The sequence below is a fragment of the Lissotriton vulgaris genome, chromosome 8 (genome assembly GCF_964263255.1).
Source record: "Lissotriton vulgaris chromosome 8, aLisVul1.2, whole genome shotgun sequence".
NCBI classification, from domain to species: domain Eukaryota; kingdom Metazoa; phylum Chordata; class Amphibia; order Caudata; family Salamandridae; genus Lissotriton; species Lissotriton vulgaris.
This window is the reverse complement of record NC_141696.1, coordinates 1,528,095,153-1,528,119,877: the sequence shown is the minus strand read 5'-3', so window position 1 is coordinate 1,528,119,877 and position 24,725 is coordinate 1,528,095,153. Positions and strand designations below refer to the sequence as shown.

General features: G+C 47.2%; 1 non-coding gene across 1 annotated transcript; it reads left to right on the top strand.

The window, feature by feature from the left end:
- The first annotated feature begins 24,304 nt into the window (after positions 1 to 24,304).
- On the top strand, positions 24,305 to 24,377 carry TRNAF-GAA (transfer RNA phenylalanine (anticodon GAA)). Its single transcript has one exon. It is a non-coding gene; the product is annotated as a tRNA-Phe (tRNA).
- Positions 24,378 to 24,725: the final 348 nt, after the last annotated feature.

Below are 24,725 nucleotides of genomic sequence, written 5' to 3'. Positions count from 1 at the left end.
TGCTGCATGCAACTTACTTACCAAATTCAACCGGAGGACAACTACAACAACATACAGATACAGTATCCATTGTTTTCTTCTAAGAGTGTGACTGCATTTCTTGGATCTCTCTCTGCTTCTAAATTGATCCCTACAGCCATTCTATAGGTTTTACTTCGGCTATTTTTCAGTAGTGCATGCACTTCCTTTATGTCACGTAAAAGATTTATGGTTAGCTTTGTACCCAAAAATGTCTTTATGTTCAATTATTGTTTGTCCGTGCTGTGCTTTTTTTTTTTCTCTCAACAAAACCTACCCAAAAAGAAACCCCCATTCCCATCCATTTTACAAACCCTAACCCTCTTCCCCCAGGCTGTGCGGTTTTGCTTGATGTGTGACTAAATGACATCAATAATTCCACACACTTGCTGGGGAGGATAAGGTCATAGCAACAGGTTGGTGAAGGAATCCGAGGATATATTCTAGACTTACTCAGCTTCAGTACTATTTCTTGTAGTAGTAGCCAATGTCAAAAATCCAACACAAGGGGAGGAGCCAAGATGGCGACCGGAGCGGACGTGTAGTCGCCCGGCTCCACCGGCCCTTGAGCTCCGTAACGATATCCTGTTCTCCTTCCTGATCGACCCCGATGGCGGAACGTGCATGAGGATGAGCTGAATACTTCGGTCTTTTCCCGACGTTTCAACATGCCCGGATGCCGGAGATACTCGAAGTAATGTCCTCCACCCCGGACCCTCGCCTGCAATGCCGCTCGTCATCGGCTCCTGGAGGCTCGGACATGGCCGGAACAGTTGCGTAGCGCCGAGGACTTAGATGCGGCGCCTTCCATGTGAGGCGATCGCCACCGCACTGATACCGATGTCCATTGCAGGCTGCGCCTGGGACGAGACGGCTGAGTGGGGAAGCCCCGAGGTGGCGGATTTTCTGCTCTGAGTGGGAGGTGAGCGGCGTAGGGTGCCCAGCGAGCCGGCTCAGCGCAGGCTGCCGATTTTCGAAGAGGTGCTTGCCTATGCTAAACCCTCCCCAGCTCCACTATCGCATTACCGGATCATGGCTCCATTTGACCACCCGCGGCTGGGGGGAGCTCACGCATTCCTGCCCGTGGACTGCCTTGCCCTGCCTGCGCGGTGCACCGGCTTGCGAGCACCGGCTCTGGAACCTGATTCGAGGGAATTGCAGCCTCCACTATCTTATGGATCCATCCTGGCCGCCCTATGTGACTTCCACTCGGAAATGTGTGATGGCCTCCAAGCACTGGGTGAGCGATTTGATAAAATGATGTCTGACGAGGCTCGCGAATGCAACGTCTGCCCCCAGCGAAGTGTGGGTCTGCCTCTGCCGATCTATAAAGATACAATGTTTCCCTGTGCCTATGATGATTCTGTACTTGCTGCTGCCTCTACCGGAGCCGACGGCTGGCAGCCCTCCAGTCCTGTGACTGATACATTGTCTCCCCTTCCCTCCGGGCTTGACTCAATGCTGCCAGTACCATCGAGTTTGCCTGTGGATCCAGCTGCGCAACTTTTGTCTTGCTTGTTGACTTTTAACTGGTGGCCTTCACCCTTCCCCCTGTGGAGTCTCTATTCTCCAGATGCCCTTATGGACCTAAGTATGGTGGAAAAAGGACCTTTTAACGATGGTCGGCGGCCATTTTGGGATCCTGCTTTGTCTTCTTCTTTCAAGCGGCCATACTGTCCTATTGTGCACGGGGGGAGGGCTCTCATGGGGAAGTATGCTCGAAGTTACATCCACGATCGGGTCAAGGCTAGGCTGTTTTTCGTCACTAACTGTTTTGCTGGCTGACGGGGATGGGGTTGGAACTGATTTACATATTTCATGGGCACGCATCGCACGATGACTTTCTCCAACTGCATTGCATAGCTGATTGATTTTGTACCAACGCTTTAGTAATGGACGATATTTATGATGTGGGAGTCTGTGGAGGGCCGGGATCTCCGGGTGACCTAATATCGAGTGGGCTCCTCCCCGCCTTCTTCTTTTTGGGAGTTTAGGTTGATTTATTCTTTCTCACTCCCTATATTACAGGTGTTAATGTTCTTCTTCTTTCTTCATTCTCTTCCTTCTTCTTCCTTGTCTATATTTCGGGTTCTTTAAAGGGCGACAGGCACTCTGTGGGGGGGGGGGGCAGGCCGTAGCCTCCACAATGTTGCAGGGTGGGCGGGGTAATTTGGTATATTCTTAGTTCTATGGGCCTCTTTTTTCTATTCTCTGCGCTTTCTTAATCTGGTTCGATTCTGGGTCTGGGCTGGGGTTGGCAGGGAGGGGGCGGCGCTGTTTGGGGTGCATAAATGAAGGATGACGACTTGCCGTTGTTTTGCACCGCCACACTACACTTGATGTTAACTTCCACTGTTGTTTTCAGATACAACGCCGCTTACCCATGTTGTGAAGCCATTATACGGACTCGAATCTTCTTAGTACTTATTCTTCACTGACTTACCTTATGATGAAAACGCAAAAAAAAACTTTAAAAAAATTAACCTTCAATTCTCCTCTCCCCCTGCGACATGATTTTTCCCAGTGTAACGCTCATTGATTGCTAACTTTGAACTATTGCTGCTGGGGAACTGTAATGTTTGCACCTGTGCTGCCGAAGTATCGTGGCCGGCCTGATGGTTGTAGGCCCGTATTTGTTCTTTTATTCATGCACAATAAAGGTTTTCAAAAATTAAAAAAAAAAAAAATCCAACACAAGTACAAGTTATACTATCAATACTTTACCATTTCTTAGGCTACATTGTGGCACTGTTCTAGTGTACTGTCACCTGCTATATTCTCTATCGTACCGTTGTAATGCTACAGTAAGGACAAACCAGGTTTCATTTTCTTTTTTTCCATAGGCATGCAACTGCCACTGTGTCACACCACTAGTACCACCGCAATGAGGAGGAAATTTCATCCGCCCTGGATTGCCAACCTTAATCGCCATTTCCCGTGGAGCCAGCCCTGGGCCTAGCCCTACTTTCAAACACAAATTACAGGTAAGATAAGCGTTTGGTTGGAGGTAGTATAATGGAGTATTAGGAGAGACAAGAGATTGACGGTAGTACTACTAAAGTCCTAGGACTATTCAGGAAAACAAACTTACTGTTAAACCCCCACCCACCAGACTCAAAAGCAGTAAAAAACAGGTATGGTCAGATAAAGTTTCAAAAACTATATTTTTATAGCCCTTGCAAAATAATCTCCTGCAAGACCCTCCCTAACCCCAACGATTGTCCTTCAAAAGTCCCAAAAAAAAAACAACTCCCAATTCCCACCCCCCAAAAGTCTCTAAAAAAGGGGCAAGGGACACTACGGCAGGGTGCTGTTGACTTTAGCAGCCAGGGCATCATGCTCCTTGCGGAGGGTGGCATGGTCGAAGCGGAGGCCCTCCACCAAGTTCTTATAGCTTAGGACCTCCTGCTCCAGGTAGGACACTCTGAGGCATAAGCGGCGCCGGCGTGCCTTGCAAATACTGTGGGGGGCAGCTGCTGTCTTTGCTGCTTGGCGGTGGCGTTTGGCTTTGGTAGCCCGGCTCCGTACCGCTGGAGCACTGCGCTGGCTGGCAGCCCGTGGGGCCACGGAGGAGGATGCAGCTGTCCCAGTGGATGTTGTTGTAGTACCGGTAGACTGCGTCTCCTCCTCCTCCAGGGCCACCAGCCGCCGATATTCAGCGACAGTGGCATTCAGCCTCCGTTGCCGGGCCATTCGAGCCAGCTCCCTCCTCCTTGATGGTCTGTTGGATTTGGAAGGAGCAACTATATGAAGAAAGAAAGACATAGTCTGTAACCAATGCTCCTTAAGATTAACACAAAATGATTGAGCAGAAAGTTATGTCACAGTACAAGTAGCAAATTGAAAGCACAGTACATAACTATTGAGGACAGTATCTATGTAACCTCTGACTTCTTCATCCTTGCTCTAACATTAGTGGGAGTTTAAGGAACAAATTCTATGAGCACTATGGACTTCCATTACAGTCGACTATGACAGTCAATTAATCAATCAGGAGTTTGTTGAAGCGCGACTACTCACCCGTAAGGGTCTCAAGGCGCTAGGGGTGAGGGGTGGGGGTGGGGGGGTGCAGGTTCCATTCCATCAAGGAGGGGGTCTGTCGAAGAGCCAGGTTTTGAGGTTTCTTGCGAAGATGGGGAGCGATGTTGTCTGTCTGAGGTGGAGCGGAAGAGCGTTCCATGCTTTGGCCACGAGGAAGGAGAAGGAGCGGCCTCCCGATCTGGTCTTTCTGGTGCGGGGGACCACGGCGTTGTGGTAAAATCGATTACCTATGTATAATTTATAATCAATAATCAATAAGAATAACTCAGAAAAATAAGAGGCAAAATCCGGGATATTGAGGTTAACTCAAAAGGGTTTTATTCCTGTAAAAGGAATTGGGTTATTGGCTCGAGCCAAGGTGGCATAACCATTCCGTCACCACACGGGTTCGGGAAGGGGCAGACAGACAACATATTATTTACAGAAGTACATATATATAGTCAATGCATTACATTAAGCGAATAGGCAGTAGGCGTAACAGCTGGAAAAAAGGAGATAAAACATGAATACATCATAATAAAGGCGTTACAATAGGCGTGCATGAAGGCGTGTACTAGAGACGTCATTAATCATGAGGTCACAAAATGGGAGGATACATAGGAGAATCTTGCAATGTCAGCAGAAAATCATGACACAGATGCGCGCGCAGCAGATTGACGTGAATCTGACGTGTAGCTGGAGGGTGAAGGGGGCTTGACACTTAGCACTACAAGTGTAGACATAAGTCTGGGATGTCAGATCAACCTGATCCCAATATCGCATCTAATATCGTATGTTTTAAGAACTGTAGTGTCTGGAAGGAAGGTCTCTCGGGCAGAGACTACTCTATACTGTCTGCGTGTATATGCGTCCACGTGTCGGCATGCGGGGTGAGGGGGCATGGGCCTACCATGGCAACGGAGTCTATGAATTGCTTGCACGGAGACAGAAAGACCGGGCCCATGCTCCTGCAGCTGGGAGGATGTTTACTTGAGCTACGAGACAGGAATGTATTTTCGAGAAGTGGAGCAGATAATTCGAAGGTTGAATACAGTCTTGGCAGGCAGAAGGCTGGGCTGGGCTGGAGCCGCGCAAGGAGTAAGGCAGGGGTGACTGGTACAGAGGCAGCCTGGGTTGAGGCCCTTAGAGTCGGGAAACAGGGAAAAAGGTTTCATGGCAGAATCAGGGCCTACTCTCGCCAGAGCTGAAAAACGTGTAAAGTGTACCACAAAAAGACGGTGGCACGGTATATATAGGAACTGAATATTCAATCCAATTATGGCGGATCTGAAAGAGGACATGTTAAAGATGGACGCAAATGTATTTGCGTCTTCGTAGCAGACACAGGAGGGAAATCACATGCACTGCAAGCTAGTACATGGAGACGGTGGGGTACTCGCTGGGGAACACTACTCGATCAAGAATTATATTACCTCATTCCCTCCTTGTTCCCCACGGACCCTTCATGATACATCAATTCTCATCAATTGATCAATCTGTTCACTTAACATCAATTGCTCTTCTTGCTTCTCGTGTTTTGAATGGGAACTTGGACGTGGAATACATGAAGTGGCACACAGGCCACAAATCGCCGGTCCACATTGGAGACACAGGCAACAACTGAGTACTATGAGTAGGCCAATACCCAGGAGGGATAGGATCTTCCACCCCCAAGCTGACAGCGTTGTCCAGAACCAACCGGACCAAGTCCAGGTGCCTGGAGTCTGATGTATCAAACTTGCAATTTTATGGAGACGTGTAATAGCTTTGTACACGGTTGGCGCATTATTTGGGATGAAAACACAGCAACTTGACCCGATGACCTTACAAGCTCCACCCCTATCTGCCAAGATGACGTCAATAACGAGACGATTTTGAAGAACAACAACCCGCATAGCGGACTGCTCCTCTGTTAAGTTACCTAGGGCTGAAGTGGTCTCAAGCACCACTGCTTCGAGGGTTCTGGTTAATCTACGGATTAGCTTACTATTGGAAACAGTACCTAGGTAGGGGAAAAAACCTTTGTTGAAATCAGTGTATTGTTCCCATGTGGTTTCAGTATAATCGACAAGTGGGAGATCTCTTCGGAGTCTATGCTTGACCAGATTAGTGTTTCTATGATAGTCAGGAGGGGCTAGGAAAACAGGTGGCAGAAGGAATGCAATGTAACAGGTACCACCCCAATCTAGAGGCAAACGGACATATGCAGTATGGCCGCAAACAAAATAGGAATGACGTAAAGCCCTAAACGTGGATCTACCATGATCACTGAAATCGACCACAGTAGTACATTTACTATGACCCAAGTGTATGGAACCATTCTTGCGAACACATAGTTCACCAGTAACTGGCAATACTGCCATAGCAGGTAGAACAGGAGCAGCTTCAGATTCGACAGATAAAATCATGAATGTAACTGTGTAATTATCTAATCCGTATACTTCATTTTCTAGATCAGTTCCAGTACCAACGGGGAGTCCCTCCTTGTCAGGGTAACATACTTTAAGCAAGGCTGAGTTCAGGTTTCCCCAAACCCAGTTACCTTCGTAAATAGCAGCATCAGAAACTAGGGCATTGAGCATTTTAAACCATGCACCACATGTGCCATTGTGAGTGAACGGGTACGGAAAAAGGGGAAGAACTCCCTTGTTTTCTTGGTAGGGAGGGAGTCGACCACATATCCAACAGTTTGTAGCATTGGTAATCTGATGGGAGTGATGTAACATACTAATGAAAGTGTTGTTGCGCAGCGCAAGCCTATAGGATAACTCGTGTGGGGGTAATTCACTAAAAGAATGTTCGTCAGTAACATTATGAGCAGATTGTGCACGCTTGAATATAGGGTAATATATGTGTAATAAAACACTAGCAGTAATGACCAGCAAACTTAAGATAAACATGATAAGTAGTGTCACTATACAGCGACTGCGAAGTGATTTACAATATGCATTCCTTTTATGTTGTCTTTGTCTATCTCTCTCTCTATCTCGATCTAGGGGATACATGTCAGAAACTAATTTAACCGATTCACCTAGGGGAGGACTTAAACAATTAAACTGTCTGACTTGCTAGATCGTAACTTAGTTCTGTATTCTTCAGAAGCAGATTTCTCAACCAAAGGGAGTTTTGAGTCTGAGTCAGTTTGTGTAGGAGGGCAGGGCTTAGAAACCAAGTCCGAAGGAAGTCCGTGAAATTTTTTGATGTGGCTGGAATGCAGCCATCCCTTCCTGCCCTCTAGTTTAACAGCTGTCCTCGTCGTAAGCAGGACCAATTTCGGGGCTTGCCAGCGGGGCTCCAATGGACTTCTCCGATCAAAGTTGCGGGTGTACACGTAGTCACCCGGGACCACCTCGTGGGGCTTCACTTCGGTGTTGTCGGGAAAGGCTGCAGCTACCTGTGAACGACAAGATTGTAGTGCAGACATCAAGGAGGCAAGGTAATCTGTCAGCATAAGACAATCAACATCAGTTATTTTTCGTGGAATAGGCGTCCCCCACATATTCGGTGGTCTACCAAAAACCACTTCGTACGGGGATAGCCCAGATCGGGAATGGACCACCATCCTCATATAGAAGAGGGCGACCGGCAAGGCAATTATCCAGTCCACACCCTTCTCTCTACAGATCTTGGAAAGTCGGATCTTTAATGTCTGATTATGGCGCTCCACGAGACCTGCTGCCTCGGGATGCCGGACACAATGGAACTTCCACTGATAACCTAACAGAAGTGTAATGTGTTTCACAAGTTCGGATGAGAATGGCTGACCATTATCTGAGTACACGATACGGGGCAAACCATACCGCGGGAAGTATTCACGAACCAGCTGCTTGGCAGTGGTCGGAGCAGTGTAATCAGGAACTGGGTATGCTTCTATCCATCGGGAAAGAGCACATACGACTACGAGGACATACTTGAATCCTCGACAGCGTTCCATCTGGATATAATCCATCTGGAGTATTTCAAAAGGGTGGTCGGGAGGCTGAAATCCACCTTGTTCTACGGGAATGCTTTTACCTGGATTGAACTGACCACAAATCATGCAAGTACGCACTTTCTGCTTGGCTGCTGCCCGTAAGTTTTTATTCGACCATATGTGTTGAATACTGTCTAGCATTGCCCTCTCTCCTAGGTGTGCGGGACTATGTATCGTGTTAATGATGACTTGTACCATAGAGTCGGGGAGAAACCATGTAGATTTACCCTTCGTCATCCAACCCTGGTCTGTTTGGATCCCTCCTAGTTTAGTCCATTCCTTAATTTCATCTGGTGTTGCATGTGATTGTATGTCGATTACATCATGTGCGGGATCCCTGACTGTCATACAGTGCGATGGTAACACTAATTGTGTCTGATCAATTACATGAGTTCGGTTCTGAACAGTTTGCTTTGCTGTTCGGTCTGCCAGGTCGTTACCCTGGGAGATGACATCAGTAACCTTTGTATGTGCCTTACATTTCATGATAGAGATTGCAGTGGGTAGATGTATTGCATCTAACAGGGCTTGAATAAGGGGACCGTGCTGGATGTTGGCCCCATGAGAAGTTAGGTAACCTCTCTCTCGCCAGAGGACTCCAAAGTCGTGAACGACTCCGAATGCATAACGTGAATCAGTATATATGTTGACTCTCTTATTTCGGGCTTGAATACATGCTCGTGTCAGAGCAATAAGCTCTGCGGCTTGGGCTGACAAAGTGTCAATACAATTGGTCTCAATAACTTCAGTATCTGTCGTGACAGCATAGGCTGCCACTAATTCACCTGTCCTTGTTCTCATACATGAACCATCCACATAAAGTGTCAGGTCTGGATCTGGTAACGGAACATCTGTCAAGTCTTGTCTGGGTTTTGTTGTGATAGTAATGACTTCAATACAATCATGTGCCAATGGATCTACTCCATTTACTGGCAATAACGTGGCAGGGTTTAATGTGCTGCAGCGTCTGATTTCAATGTGTGGTTGGAACAATGTCAGTTCGTAACCTGTCAATCTTGCTATGGTCAGGTGTTGGGTCTGAGTTCGATTTAAAAGGACTTCTACAGAATGTGGAACCTGTACTGTCAAAGGATGTCCTAACACAATAGCATCACTCTGTCTAATTGCTAAAGCTGTTGCTGCAACTGATTTCAAACATGCCGGAAGGGCCTGGGCTACTGGGTCTAATGTGCTAGAAAAGTAAGCACAAGGCTTGTGTGAACCTGCTTGTTCCTGAGTGAGGACTGACAAGGCAGTACCCTCACGTTCTGTGACAAAAAGTGTAAAAGGCTTACTGTAACATGGTGTTGCTAAGACAGGTGCTTGACATAAGGCTTTCTTCAAGTCTTCGAAAGCTTGTGTATGTTCCTGAGTCCAAGGGAGGACAGTCGAAGTCGCTGCCTCCTGTGTTGTTAACTGAATGAGTGGTTTCGCTAGAAATGCATATTGGGGAATCCATTGTCTGCAGTATGAAGTTAGGCCTATGAAAGCCCGCACTTCCTTTTGTGTTCTGGGTGGTGACATGTTTGCAATTAACTGAATGCGATCAGGTGTGAGCTGTCTCCCCACTTTGGACAGCAAGTGACCCAGGTACACAACTTGCTGAACACAGAATTGTAGCTTCGAAGGAGACACCTTGTGTCCCTTGTCGGCCAGAAAGTTCAAAACAGTCAGTGAAGCATTTTCACATTCGGGTTCGCTTCGAGCGGTGATCAGCAGATCATCGACATATTGAAGCAGGGCAGTGTGAACTGGCATGTGGATACAATCAAGTTGCTTTTTCAATGCTTGACTATAGATGCTGGGGCTTTCTGTGAATCCTTGAGGTGCACGGGCAAATTTGAAAGATCGTCCATTTAAACTGAATCCGAACAAATATTGGCTCTCTGGGTCAATAGGGACACTGAAGAAGGCGTTCTTGAGGTCTATTACAGTAAAGAACGTCGCTTCTGAATCAATAGCAGTCAGCAATGAAGAGATATCTGGGACCACAGGGTACTGCGGTACGATACATTTATTCAATTCGCGCAGATCAATAATTAATCGATAAACAGGTGGAGAATTTGGGTCAGTACGTTTAAGAACAGGAATGATAGGAGAATTACACACATTGGAGTCAGTTTCCACAACCACTCCTTGTGCAATGAGCTCGTCAATGATTCTCAGTAAAGCCACTACAGCATCTGGTGGTAACTTGTATTGTCGGATTCGTGGTAATACCACTCCTGCCTTGAGTGTGACTCGATATGGGGTAATGTGCATGCAACCTACATCAGTGGGGCCTTGTGCCCACAAGTGTGCAGGGACGTTCCGTAGCCGGGGATCCATATCTCTTAATACATAATGGCCTTTGAAATCTCGCAAAAACAATCGTACTCCCTCCGGAGAACAGCATATAATAGCTCCTAGAGCCTTCAGTGTTTTTATACCTAACAGGTTTTCTGGACATGACTTCGTGAGCAATAAATCTGTAGTCCGTGTCAGAGGACCTACTGCAAGAGGGAGGGGTTGTGATACTTCATTAATAATGGGTTTTCCTGAAAACCCAAGGGACACGTTCTGTGAGCCTGAGAGGGGTGCCCCTGGTACTTCATTGTGACTTATCGTTGTTCTGCTTGCCCCTGTGTCAATGAGAAACTTTCTGTCTTTCCCTAATACTTGACTATGTACATAAGGACCATTTTGATCTACAGGAACTTCAATAAGAGGCAAGCGGAATTCCCTCTCTAGGCTGTTTCATGTGTACCGCTGATAATCGGGGTAATCGTTCTGCGCATACTGGTACATCTGCTGTGTTGTGTTTTGTGTTGCGGTAATAGGCTGTTGTTGGGGTATCGCTACGGTCTGTGTAGTTGCTGGCATGGGTGCAATATGTTGTATATTCTGGGGTACTTGTTGTGAGGTCTGATCTTGTCTAGGAGGACGCGGTCTCTCTTTAGTCTTACCCGTGGCGATATTGTGTTTCAGAACTGCACAATCGTTTATATAATGACCTGGCTGTTTGCAATAATTACATACACCCTTGACAGGAACTGTTGAATTACTGGGATGGGTCGCACCCTTTTTCTGACCGTCGGCAGGAACCGACTGAGCAACTAACATTTTCATTTTTGTATCCTTCATACGTCTTTGTTCATGTTCTTGTTCTTCTCTAAGTCTATTCTGGTGGTACTGTAACATTTGTAACATTTGTGAAGGAGTATTAGCTTGCCAAGTACTTTCTACTTTCAGTACTCTATTCTTGACCTGGGGCAGAGAATTCTCGACTAATTTCGTTACAAAAAGATGTGGATATGACTCGCTACTTGCTTTCAGACCGCTATTAATACCAAAACATTTCTCGAATCGTGTATAGAAATCACTAGTGTCTTCATCAGGTTTCTGTTTGCATGCTGAAATAGCACCCCAATCTTCCTTTTTCGTACTCAATAAACGTGGCAACACTTGTACTAATAAACCTGGTAACGCTTTAACTTTGTCTCCAAGCCCTAGGCCTGGCACTCGAGTATCTTCTTCATTTTGTAATGCAGCCCAATCAATCTTTGCGTCTCCCACCTCCCACTCTTTTTCCTTGAGTTTCTCGTATATGCCTGGAGGTAGTAGTACTTTCAGTATTTTCATAAGGTCGGGATAAGTATAATCACCCATTAATAACATATCCTTTATTTCGCGGTGAAAACCTGCAGGGTCTTTATCGTGACTGGGTACTAGTTTCTTCATTTCCAACAATTCGATTTTAGTTACAGGTGTATACACGAATACACGTCTAAGCGTGTGGTCTGCATTCTGTACGGGGTGCACTTCTCGCAACGGATTCTGTCTATCCATATAATACATGGTTTTACGTTCCATAACGGGTGCAGACTTGACATGTGGACATAAGAACGTACTATACTTGTGGCGGTGTTCTAGTATTGCTTTAATTAGATCAGTACTTCGACCTTTCCATCTGTTCGTGACTAGTTCTATTAGTATGTCAGGCAGGGGACCTGGATCAGAACGTTGGCTTTTATACAATAAGAGCAGATGTTGTATCATGTACATACCAGCTAAACGCTGATCACTCGGTGTCAAGTTCAAGAACGTATGTGCTAACGCATCATCACCATATTTCTCAGAGCTATCAGCCCATTGTACGGCTGACCTGGCTAATTCTTGTTCATCCATAGAATCGAGTACATGGTACCCCATTCGCTCTTGAAGTATTCTGTCAGTGGCTTGGAACAAGTGTTCGGGTGTTCTAGGATTACACATGGCTTCCTGATATATCCTTTTACTTTCTGGGCGCACTGGGCGCATCGAATTATTAAACGGTCTTCCTTTACCTACGTAAGCTATCATTTCCCTAACCGGCAACTGTGAGTGTTCCGGTGTCTCGACTTCCGCCTCTGGCTCCTCCTCTGAGGATTCATGTTTGTCGGAATCTACTTCCGGTACGGGCTGTCTTCTCTCATGCATCTTATTAATTGCAGTTCTGATTCTTCGGTACATATTATCTATACAGGCCTCTTTGTCATGCTGTCCATCTGTTATATTCTGACCCCATCTGTGGAGTGCTTTTACGTCTTCCGGGTTCATACCCGGCCTATCCACTTCTCTAATGAAGCAGTTTATAAGAAACCGCAATATCTTGGCTTTAGTATCCACTTTCTGGTATGTCATGGCCTCCTTAATACTGTCAGGCCCTACTCCTGTCTGAACAAACTGATATATTCTATCTAGGTGCTCCGTCATTCCAGGTAATGTCATTAGGAAGTTCGTGACTCGCCGTAAACGTATTGACGCGAGTAACATTCTCTCGTCATTCTTTCTACCGGGTACAGGATCATACCTACAGTCTGCAAGGCGATCTCCAAGAATTGTAATATCTGTTCTAGGTGTACGCTGTTGCGCTATTTCTCTGAAACTCATGCGATGGGCAGCTGGCGGGGTCTGGAAACCTATCGCTCCTCCGGACGCACCTCCTGGGGCGCCGGCTCCGAAGGGGTTAGTCGGGTTCGTATCAAGGGAAGTAGGTACAGTAAGAGGTGGAAGGAGTGCTGGAAGACCAGGAGGAATCGGGGGAGTAGCTTGTCGGGGAGGAAGAGCATAATTGTCCTGACCATCAGGTGCAGGCACTTGTGGCAATGCAGCATTAACGTATGCGGGAGCTACATCGTCTAAATAGGAAGAGAGGAAAATGTCCTTCGCTGTTTTCTGGTGTGTTTTAGTCGGGAGCAATGGGGGTGGTAGGTCCTTCGGTACTTCCGGAGAGGCCTTTGGCAAGCCCTTTGACAGGATGGGGAACATGCCATTCATCAGTGTATTTCGCTGTCTGTCTACTTGTTCTAACTTTACTCTGATACCTTCCTCAACTAATGCGTTCTCTTGGATCTTGTCAGACTCTTCCTTACTCTTTTCTTCTAATCTGTGAGCTTTTTCGGTACGCCTATGCGATTCTTTACGCCATAACTCGATGGCATCCTTCTGTGACTGTCTGGCTTTCTTTTTCCACAATGCTTCTTCTACTCTCATGATGCATTCTGCATCCCATGTCCCAGCAGCGGGCCATCTCTGATTCTCTGACAGTTCTTTAGTGTAATCCACCCATAAGTCAAGAAACAAAACGACATCTATTCCGTGCTTATGGTACATAAAGTACCCTGGAGTGTCCCTAGGTGGAATGGGAACAGCTTCTTCTAGAACCCCTTTACGGGTTTTTATTTGTCTTAGTTTGGAAAACAACGGCATTCTGAAATCTGGCTACTTGGTTCTTACTTAGATATGAACACACTACACATAAAACACGTGTAAGCACAATAATGAAGATCGAACATTCACTCATACCACGACATCAATACATTTATATTTACATTTACATTGAAAACCTACCAACCACGTGAAACAGGATGTACCGCTAAACGGCACGGATACACCTTACAGATGCAATCTAGATATACTGCTAAACAGTACAGATACACTGCCAAACAGTGCAGACCAGGCTCGTGTACCCGAACCTGTCTTGACCGGCACAAACTAATGCGCACGTCAGGATGCGTCCCTAGCAACGGTACTCACCAGGAAGCACGGAAACAGAAGGCCTCGGAAACCCTGGACTGGACTGGGCTCGGACTGGATTCGGACTCGACTCGCGACGTAGATACTTCGGAACTTCGGAATCTGGTGGGCCTCCGTATACCTCGGATCTTGCTCTCTCAGCTAGGCTCAGGTCGGGATCCTCCGCACTCCTCACCGCCTCGTCTGGGTGTCGATCGCAGCCTCAGTCACCTCCGTTGGCCTGAGGGAGATACAGGAAATCCTGCGGATACGCGTAGTTGTCCGTCCGGCTGTGGCAGGGGGCTAGGCCTGCAACGCACCTCCGGCGCGTGGGGTGGGGGAGGGGTCCCTGTTCGGGCGCCAAAACTGTGGTAAAATCGATTACCTATGTATAATTTATAATCAATAATCAATAAGAATAACTCAGAAAAATAAGAGGCAAAATCCGGGATATTGAGGTTAACTCAAAAGGGTTTTATTCCTGTAAAAGGAATTGGGTTATTGGCTCGAGCCAAGGTGGCATAACCATTCCGTCACCACACGGGTTCGGGAAGGGGCAGACAGACAACATATTATTTACAGAAGTACATATATATAGTCAATGCATTACATTAAGCGAATAGGCAGTAGGCGTAACAGCTGGAAAAAAGGAGATAAAACATGAATACATCATAATAAAGGCGTTACAATAGGCGTGCATGAAGGCGTGTACTAGAGACGTCATTAATCATGAGGTCACAAAATGGGAGGATACATAGGAGAATCTTGCAATGTCAGCAGAAAATCATGACACAGATGCGCGCGCAGCAGATTGACGTGAATCTGACGTGTAGCTGGAGGGTGAAGGGGGCTTGACACTTAGCACTACAAGTGTAGACATAAGTCTGGGATGTCAGATCAACCTGATCCCAATATCGCATCTAATATCGTATGTTTTAAGAACTGTAGTGTCTGGAAGGAAGGTCTCTCGGGCAGAGACTACTCTATACTGTCTGCGTGTATATGCGTCCACGTGTCGGCATGCGGGGTGAGGGGGCATGGGCCTACCATGGCAACGGAGTCTATGAATTGCTTGCACGGAGACAGAAAGACCGGGCCCATGCTCCTGCAGCTGGGAGGATGTTTACTTGAGCTACGAGACAGGAATGTATTTTCGAGAAGTGGAGCAGATAATTCGAAGGTTGAATACAGTCTTGGCAGGCAGAAGGCTGGGCTGGGCTGGAGCCGCGCAAGGAGTAAGGCAGGGGTGACTGGTACAGAGGCAGCCTGGGTTGAGGCCCTTAGAGTCGGGAAACAGGGAAAAAGGTTTCATGGCAGAATCAGGGCCTACTCTCGCCAGAGCTGAAAAACGTGTAAAGTGTACCACAAAAAGACGGTGGCACGGTATATATAGGAACTGAATATTCAATCCAATTATGGCGGATCTGAAAGAGGACATGTTAAAGATGGACGCAAATGTATTTGCGTCTTCGTAGCAGACACAGGAGGGAAATCACATGCACTGCAAGCTAGTACATGGAGACGGTGGGGTACTCGCTGGGGAACACTACTCGATCAAGAATTATATTACCTCAGCGTAGGAAAGCTGGGCTGATCGTAGGGTCCTTTGGGGTGCGTGGAATTTGAGTCGGCTGTTCAGGTATGCTGGTCCGGTGCCGTGGAGGGCCTTGTGTGCGTGGGTGAGCATCTTAAAGGTGATTCTCGCCTCGACGGGGAGCCAGTGGAGTGTGCGCAGGTGCTGGGAGATGTGGCGGCGTTCTGGATGTTCTGTAGCTTGCGGATGAGGTTTTTGTTTATTCCGGCGTAGAGTGCGTTGCCGTAGTCGAGTCTGCTGGTGACCAAGGCGTGAGTGACTGTCTTTCGGTGTTCGAGGGGGATCCATTTGAAGGTCTTACGAAGGAGGCGGAGGGTGTGGAAGCAGGAAGATGAGACAGAGTTGATCTGGCGGTCCATTTTGAGCTCGGAGTCCAGGATGATTCCCAGGTTGCGTGCGTGGTCTGTGGGGGTTGGCGGGTTTCCGAGAGCGGTGGGCCACCAGGTGTCGCTCCAGGCGTCGGGGTTTGGGCCCATGATGAGTACTTCTGTTTTGTTGGTGTTTAGTTGTAGGCAGCTGTTTTTCATCCATTTGGCGACGGCTTCCATGCCTTCTCGAAAGTTGCGTCTGGCGGTGTTGGGCTCGTTGGATAGGGAGAGGATGAGCTGGGTGTCGTCTGCATATGACACGATGTTGAGTCCGTAGGTTCTGACGATGGGGGCAAGTGGAGCCATGTAGACGTTGAAGAGCGTCGGGCTGAGGGAGGAGCCCTGGGGGACTCCGCAGGTGATAGGTGTGGGGTCTGAGAGGAAAGGGGGGAGTCTGACCCGCTGCGTCCGGCCGGAGAGGAAGGAGCAGATCCAGTCGAGGGCCTTGTCCTGGATTCCTGCATCGTAGAGTCTGCGTATTAGGGTGCGGTGGGAGACTGTGTCGAACGCCGCTGATAGGTCGAGGAGGATGAGGGCTACTGTTTCTCCTTTGTCCAGTAAGGTGCGGATGTCGTCTGTTGCGGCGAGGAGGGCGGTTTCCGTACTGTGGTTTTTTCTGAAGCCAGATTGGGAGGAGTCGAGGATGTTGTGTTCTTCAATGAATGTGGCGAGTTGGCTGTTGATGGCTTTCTCGATGACTTTCGCTGGGAACGGGAGCAGGGAGATGGGTCTGTAGTTTTTGAGGTCGGTGGGGTCCGCTGAGGGTTTCTTTAGGAGGGGGTTGACCTCGGCGTTTTTCCAGTCGTCGGGGAACGAGGCGGTCGCCAGGGAGCGTTTGATGGTTTGGCGGAGCATGGGTGCGATGGTGTTGGCGGCTCTGTTGAAGATGTGGTGGGGGCAGGGGTCCGTGGGGGCCCCTGAGTGGATTGACTTCATTGTCTTCAGTGTGTCTTCGGTGGTGAGGGCTGTCCAGTCATCAATCGCTGGTTTCCGGGTGTCGGGGATGGTTGGTGAGAGTTCAGTGTGTTGGTTGTCTTCGTCGAAGTTGTCGTAGATGCTCTTGATTTTGTGGTGGAAAAAGATGCTGAGTTTGTTGCAGAGGTCTGGTGAGGGAGGGATGTCGGTAGACTCGCTGGTGGGTTGGGCGAACTCCTTGATGATGCTGAAGAGTTCCTTGCTGTTGTGTGCGTGGGTGGAGATTCTGTCTTCAATCGCTTTTTTCCTCGTTTCTCTGATGAGTTGATGGTGGGCGTTGGTGGCGGCTCTGAAGTTGTTGTGGGCTTCTGTGGATTTTGTGTTTCTCCAGGCCTTTTCGAGGTGGCGGCATGTGCGCCTGGACTCTCGAAGTTCGGTGGTAAACCATCTGGCTTTCTTGGCACGGGTATTGTTGTTTTTCTTGAGGGGGGCTATGGTGTTGGTGCTGTCCGAGATCCATCTATGCAGGGTTCAGGCTGCGGTGTTGGGGTTGTCGTTTTCCGCGATGGTTGGGGTGGAGTTGTTGAGTGAGGAGGTGAGTTGGTCATCGGTGATTTTGGTCCAGTTTCTTTGTGGAAGCAGGTGCTGGTGTCTGTGGATGGTGGGTGTTCTGAAGGTGAAGTGGACGCAACGATGGTTGGTACATGGGAGTTCGGTGGTGTGGCTGAAGGTGATGGAGTTTCCTGTAGTGAAGAGGGGGTCGAGGGTGTGTCCTGCTGAGTGCGTGGGCTCGGTCACGATCTGGCGAAGTCCAATGTTGTGGAGGTTGTCCAGGAGGGATGTGGTGTTGGGGTCCAGTTGATTGTCGAGGTGGAAGTTGAGGTCTCCCAGCAGGGTGTAGTTGGTGGATGCGATGGCCTGCGGGGAGATAATGTCCGTGATGGAGTTGGCGAAGGGTCCGTGGGGTCCAGGGGGTCGGTAGATGAGGGTTCCTCGGAGGGCGGCGGTGGGGCTGGCCAGTATCTTGAAGTGAAGGTGTTCCATCAGTTCTGTGGACTCGTCAGGGAGTGTGCTCAGGCAGAGGCTGGATTTGTGGACGATGGCGATTCCTCCTCCTGGGTGGATGGGGCGGTCCTTCCTGGAGATCTTGTATCCTTGGGGGATGGCGATGGCGATGTCCGGTCCCGAGGTGGTGTTGGTCCAGGTTTCGGTGAAAAATGCTACGTCTGGGGTTGTGCTGGTGAGGAGGTCCCAGATTTCTGTGGCGTGTTTGTGGAGGGATCGGACGTTGAGGAGAATGCATTGCAGGGTCTTCGGTTCGGTTGTGTTCTTGTGTGCGGGTTGTGCTGGATCCGTGTTCTTGGCGGTGCTGCAGGTGTGCCGGCAGCGGTGACAGCTGAAGGGTCCATGGGTGTCGGCTGTTGATGCTAGCTTGCAGTTGTTGTTGCGGCCTGGGTTGAGTGCGTGGAGTGCTGCTGGGTTGTAGCGTTGGCGGGGCGGAGGTCCAGGGTTCCGGGTGCTGGTCGCGGACGGGTCGCAGACGGGCGCAGACGTGCTTGCCTATGACAGTACACCAGTCTTATTCTTATTCTTCTCTCTTGTTTAGGAAAATTGGTACGTTATCTTATGCAAGCCGGCATAATGCCAGCGCAGGCAGTGAACTTGCACCCGAGAAAAACAGACGCACACCATGATGAGTGAGACAGACTTGCGTTACTGTACCGGTCCAGTACATGCAGGTGGTGAAGCTCTTACTTTTCTATTACGGGTGGCACTGAGAATACTCTGTTAAAAGAGCTACTGCTTAATTAATTTAGCTTTCACCCTATAGTGCAAATGAGTATTAGAAAAGGAAAATGAAGAAGCTAAATAATCTGATTATCTATCACTTCACATGGGATGTATTTGATGACATATGGGATGACTTTAGGTGCTTTGCTTATTATTGAGTGAACAGTGATACACCCACACATGAATGACGTACTACTACTAAACTAAAGTTTTTAAGAGAGGTAGGGAGTGTCCACCGTAATAACCGGATATATGCTGTGCTTGCAGTTGCAATACAAACTACTGCTACTATTCATGGTAGTATTTGGACAAAATTACAACTTCGTTTCCTTGCCTTTCCTACACTGGAACGGACGTGCGGGTGCGGTGTTACATGCTCTTCAAAGTAACACTTAGTTCATCCAGTGACCGTCTACTCTCTCTAGATACACATATGCTATCTAAGAGTCAGATAGTACCATGATCCAGGCATCCATCCATTCAAAGTATATGCACACATACAGTTTCTGTTTCACCCACCCAGGCTGTTCTCCTTCCACCCATCCTTGCTTCATCATTCACCCAGCCATGCACCATGCCATATTCTTTCCTTCCCAGCCACCTCGGGGACCAAGCAAACACATATCATTCTTCTTTGCCAGTCATCATACATTTCTCGTCCTTCCACACTTACTTACACCCTTCTTTCGCTTTTCGTTCATCCCATCCATCAAGTTCATCTCAGATCTGATTGGGATTCTTCTCGCCAACAATTTCAAAGCTAAGTCGAAGTACATTTAGAGGAGGCTACTACCTGGTTGATTACTTGATTTATAATACACCCGCGCAGAAAGCACACTCTGCAGTCTTCAATCTCAATAAGTAAGGAATATATAGCTTACCTCTGCCCGCCACCACCGTGTTATCCCTCACAGAATTGTCCGGCACTTCCACCGCCTCCTCCCCAGAGTTGTTCCCCTTGTCCAATGCCACCACCTCTGCGCTGGCCCCGCCTCCAGATGTTCCACCTACAAAGTACATTTAATAATGTTAGAATACTCACTACTATATAATATTTGGTCTAGGAGGAAGAAAGAAATGTGAAAAAAACAGAATACAATTTAATAATTTGTGACTGTCTACTCTAAAGTAAAAATGTCCCTTTTTCCAGGGAAGGGTGTTGTCTTGCTGCAATTTTTGGCACAACTGATGAATGCTTGCTTTTTATTTTTAACACGCACCACTTTTTCTCCTAACAGACAGAAGCTTGACTTCTAAGAACACGAGCAGGATCAAGTTCAAACCAGGTGAGAGCTCGGCTCGACCACAAGAAATGTGTCCAATTAATCGTCAGCACTAAGCACTTTTCCATTTTCAGTTAAACGTTTACTTTTATGACAAACTTGATTTTAATAAATGTGTTTACTTTTAATAAAGCTTTTAAACTTAAATAGACTCTGTGGTTTTTGGTCCTCCAGACTACAGTGGATGAGCTAAAGGTTTTGGAATTTTTGCAAGCATGAGTCCGTGCCTCTGACATCATTGGGGATCAATCATCGGTGACTTTGGGAGCTAAATGACTCTGCCACACTATCTAGTCAGTAAGGAGATTGGGGGTTCAACTACAAAGTCTGTTATCATTGAGGTATGTGGAAAGTCTAACAACACCTATTATAATTGATAAGCTAAGCAATGCATTATTTAGTGTCCATAGTTCTGTTTGTGCAGATTTGTCCCTGCAACAGTAGTAGAATGGATTGTCCTACTATCCAAACCAAAAGTAAAGTAGTATCTTATTCTTTCTTGGTGGTCATTCACCTTTTTATTGTTGGCGATTGTCAAAGCATAAACATTTAGGAGACTTGAAAAGACATTATGGACAATCCCAGAGGACTGCACTCAGTGCATAGAGCTATTGCTGACTAGAATGGGAGTCCAATGGAATTGCCAAATGTGCAATCTTAGTTAGCTACACAGACAGACCAATAAGAATAATCTAGGAATACCACAGGGAGTCATAGTCGAGGCAGGATAAGAATTTAGATCCAGTCTACAAGAAGATCAAAGACGATTTAGAAAAAATCGAATGAGGAACGCTAGGAAAAAATAAGTACTCTATATTAAAATTAAAACTTACTGGGGCCAGCAAAGGAGCCCTCACCTGCCCGATCCTGGCCTGCATCCTGAACAGCACCCTCCTCCTCCTCCTCCTGTGTCCTCTTGCCCCTGGGGGGAGCTGATGTACAACATGAAAGAAAGAAAGACCAGAAAACATGGATGATATTTGTCAACCAAATCAAACATTTCAAAAGAACAATAACAAAATATTTTGGCGAAATAGCAAATAGACAACTATTCCACGGGATATATTATTGACCGATCTCATGTGGTCTACTACGTTATTAGTATTGCTTGATTTGCGGACCGTCGAATTGGAAACTTCTTATGTAACTCACTAAACAAAGTACTAAAAAGGTTTGCCTAGGATTGGCAGGCAGCAGCCGCAGCACGCGAAGTGACAGACAAAGTCCATTGTGATTGCAGATCAGCGACAACACTAAAGTTTCCTACTACATTAACCAGTCATTAAAATACTCAAACTATCAATCCACCACCACTATTTCTTCTTATCGCCATGTGTACAAAGGAAGGACTGGACTTGAGTCTGTAGGGGCTGATTTAGAAGCCCCTTGCGGCTCTTTTGCTCCATTGTTGCGTGACTTTTGTGACACAGCGGCAGAACAAAAGAGGCGCAATGGTGCGGCGTATATTAACAACGTGACGCATATGGGAGATGCATCACGTTGTAAAGCCCTGCGCCATCAGGGGGCGTTCCGGCGCAAGGGAGGGCGTTCCTGCGCAGGAACGCATCCTAAAAGTGGCTGAGGGAAATCTACAAGATTTCAATCACTCACTTTAACGACAATGATGCGTGACTCAAACCCTGCGCCTGCTTGAAGCAGACGTACGGCTTGACGTAGCATTGGGGAGATAGGGCACCCCAGAGCATTGATGGAGCTGCGCCATCGTTGCGACGCAACTCCAGCAATGCGCCGCCTTTACGACACAGATGCGTAACGCTTTGGTGACGTTTTGGGCCCATGGTGCGCCGCATTGTAAATACGGCGCACCATGGGTGGTGGTGGCGTGGTGCACAATTACTGGCGCATCCCTGCTACTTTGCAGGGATGCGCCGGTAATTAAAAATCTGAACCTTAGTCTCTAGCATTACGCAGTTCTTTAAACTACACTCATGCATAATTTCACAGGCCAATGAAATGAACACAAAATCAAAAACAGATAAGCATAGTAGCAACACTACTGAGAAGGAGAGCAGTGCACCTGAAATGCATAGAAGATTTTGAAATATAATTTACCTACAATGTAATGAGCAGCATTATTGCTCTTGGTAAAAAACAAAAAATTGCAATATATTAACACACAGAGCAGGAGAAAACAGAGTAGTAAAGAAATAGCTACTACTACTCACCAAGCCCGGGGATCTCAAGGCCAAGCAGGTCGAGCAGATCTCGTTCACGGTCCAGGACATCCGTCCAGCGGTGGGTGGCCTGGTTGTAGGTGCGCCGGACCCGAGAATGGTGGTACATGGCCCGGCACACCTTCTCCCACCGCTTCCGGCGCTCCTGGATCCCGTACCCGACACCGATCCTGCCGCCTGCCATGATGGTCCTGGGGAGGCGGCGCTGAACATAAAAAATGAGTGCGCCCACCTCCTCCGGGCTAAAGATCTCCCGGGGGACGACCTGCTCCCCCCTCAAACGCCCGCACGGGAGCCGGGCACGGGGTGCGGGACCCTTCCCCTTCTCGGGATGCTTCCCGGCTCCCTTCACCATGGTCTGGGCAGAAAGGAAGCTAAATAATAAAGAAAATAGAATAGGGAAGAGAAGAAAAGTAAAGAGTTGAAAAAAGTAGTTTAAAATTAACCAAAAGTAGCAGAAAACACAAAAATATAGAGCAAAAAAAATAGAGAGATAGATAATAAATAAAATAGATAAAAAAAAACTTCAAACAAGCAAAGGATGGCAGAGATACAGAGACGATACCAAAAGCATGCCCAGAACCATAGAAATGAATGAGAAACAAGATGGCCACGCCCGTTCACGACCGCGTGGGTAAGTTCGCGCGAGATTTTCCTCGCGAATACTTGCGAAATTGTACTGGCGAGCCGCACACTTTGCGAGATTACACTTAGCACCCGGAAACGGAAATACGTCATGCAAACAAGATGGACGCGCCCTTGAACGACCGCGAGGGTAACTTCGCGCCTTGCGCTACAAGCAGCTCGCAAAAACGCACAAAACCTTGCGAACTAACACGCCGCAAAAAAACAAATCGCATATTCGCACGAATTTGCGGCTTCCGAATCCGATCTTGCGCGTGTTCGCGCCCCGTGAATCCCACGAAATTGCAGAAAAACGAGTTTTACAAAACTGAAAGCACTCGGCAGGTGCAAAAGTTCAAACTCATCATTAGTAACCATTCCCTGTAGTGCTTCCTGACTGGGGCCCCTCCAGAGTTCAGTTGCTAGTTGCAACAATTGTATGACCCTGCTCTGACCCTCACAGCAGGCTCATAGAATAGCTACAAGTAGGCCACAAAGGTCCTGGAAAAAAAAAATGCACTGCAACAGAAAGCAAATTACTGATAAGGAAGCAGGTGCCAGACCTGGAATTTTAAAACAGTGACACATTAATAAACTAACCCCAAATTAATTCATGTCAGTTGAAGCAGGGCAGGTGTGCTTGCTTTTCCCCCCCATAATCTACAGTGATGATGAACCTGAGGGTGGCATTGATGTAACAGAGGGTGGCATGGGTGAAACAGAGGGTGGCAGTGGTGAAACAGAGGGTGCTGGGAACTTGTGATGATGAACCAGACGTAGAAACAACATAGTCGCGACCGTTGTGAGCCGACAAGTAAGTTCGCGATTGCGAACTGGTACCAAACCCTCGCGAACTGGCAGAAACCCTTGCGAACACAAAAAAAAATCCGCAAATTCGCGAGAATTCGCAGATTTTGCGGATTGCGAGTTCGCAAATTCGCAAAATTCCCGAATGCCAGATTCGCAAAATTCGCCCATGCTTAGAGGTTACTTGCTTCTAACAAAATAGGTCTTGGAATCAGCTGTGGTACTTTTTTCTCTATTCGTCAAACTTTTTCCAACTGATCTACAACACAATCAATTTAACATAGACTTTGCATTCTGTCCTACTTCTAACCTTGCTTCCACCTATCTTTACTTCAGGTTTGACTATGAATCTTTCCCATTTCATGCTTTTTTGTAAAGTAAACTCTTGTCTGCATTACCTTCCACTTCCCCTTGAACACAGATGTCAGTAGTTAGATGACATTGCTTCCATACTCAGGCCAAATACGTCTGGGTAATATAGTGCTGTCCAGTCAGAGTTAAAAAAAAAAACTACCTAACCTGGATCCCAAAAATGCTATTTCCCCATTGCACCAGTAAACTGCTGAATGATACAGGACTCCTTAAAACATATCTCTAACATAAAAGGTCAAAAATCCAGGTCCTGCATCTATTTTGTTAAATGGTTTAAATCAAAGTATGAAGACAACAGCTATCAACAGGCCGAAATAGCTCAGTTGGGAGAGCGTTAGACTGAAGATCTAAAGGTCCCTGGTTCAATCCCGGGTTTTGGCACAGTTGAGAGGTTCCTTGCTTCTAACAAAATAGGTCTTGGAATCAGCTGTAGTACTTTTTGCTCTATTTATCAAATTGTTTCCAACTGATCTACAACACAATCAATTTAACATAGACTTTGCTTTCTGTCCTCCTTCTAAACTTTCTTCCACCTATCTTGCCTTCAGGTTTGACTATGAATGTTTCCCATTTCATGCTTTTTTGTAAAGTAAACTCTTGTCTACATTACCTTCCACTTCCCCTTGAACACAGATGTCAGTAGTCAGATGACATTGCTTACCTACTCAGGCCAAATACGTCTGGGTAATATAGTGCTTGGCCATTCAGAGTTTAAAAAAAAACAACCTA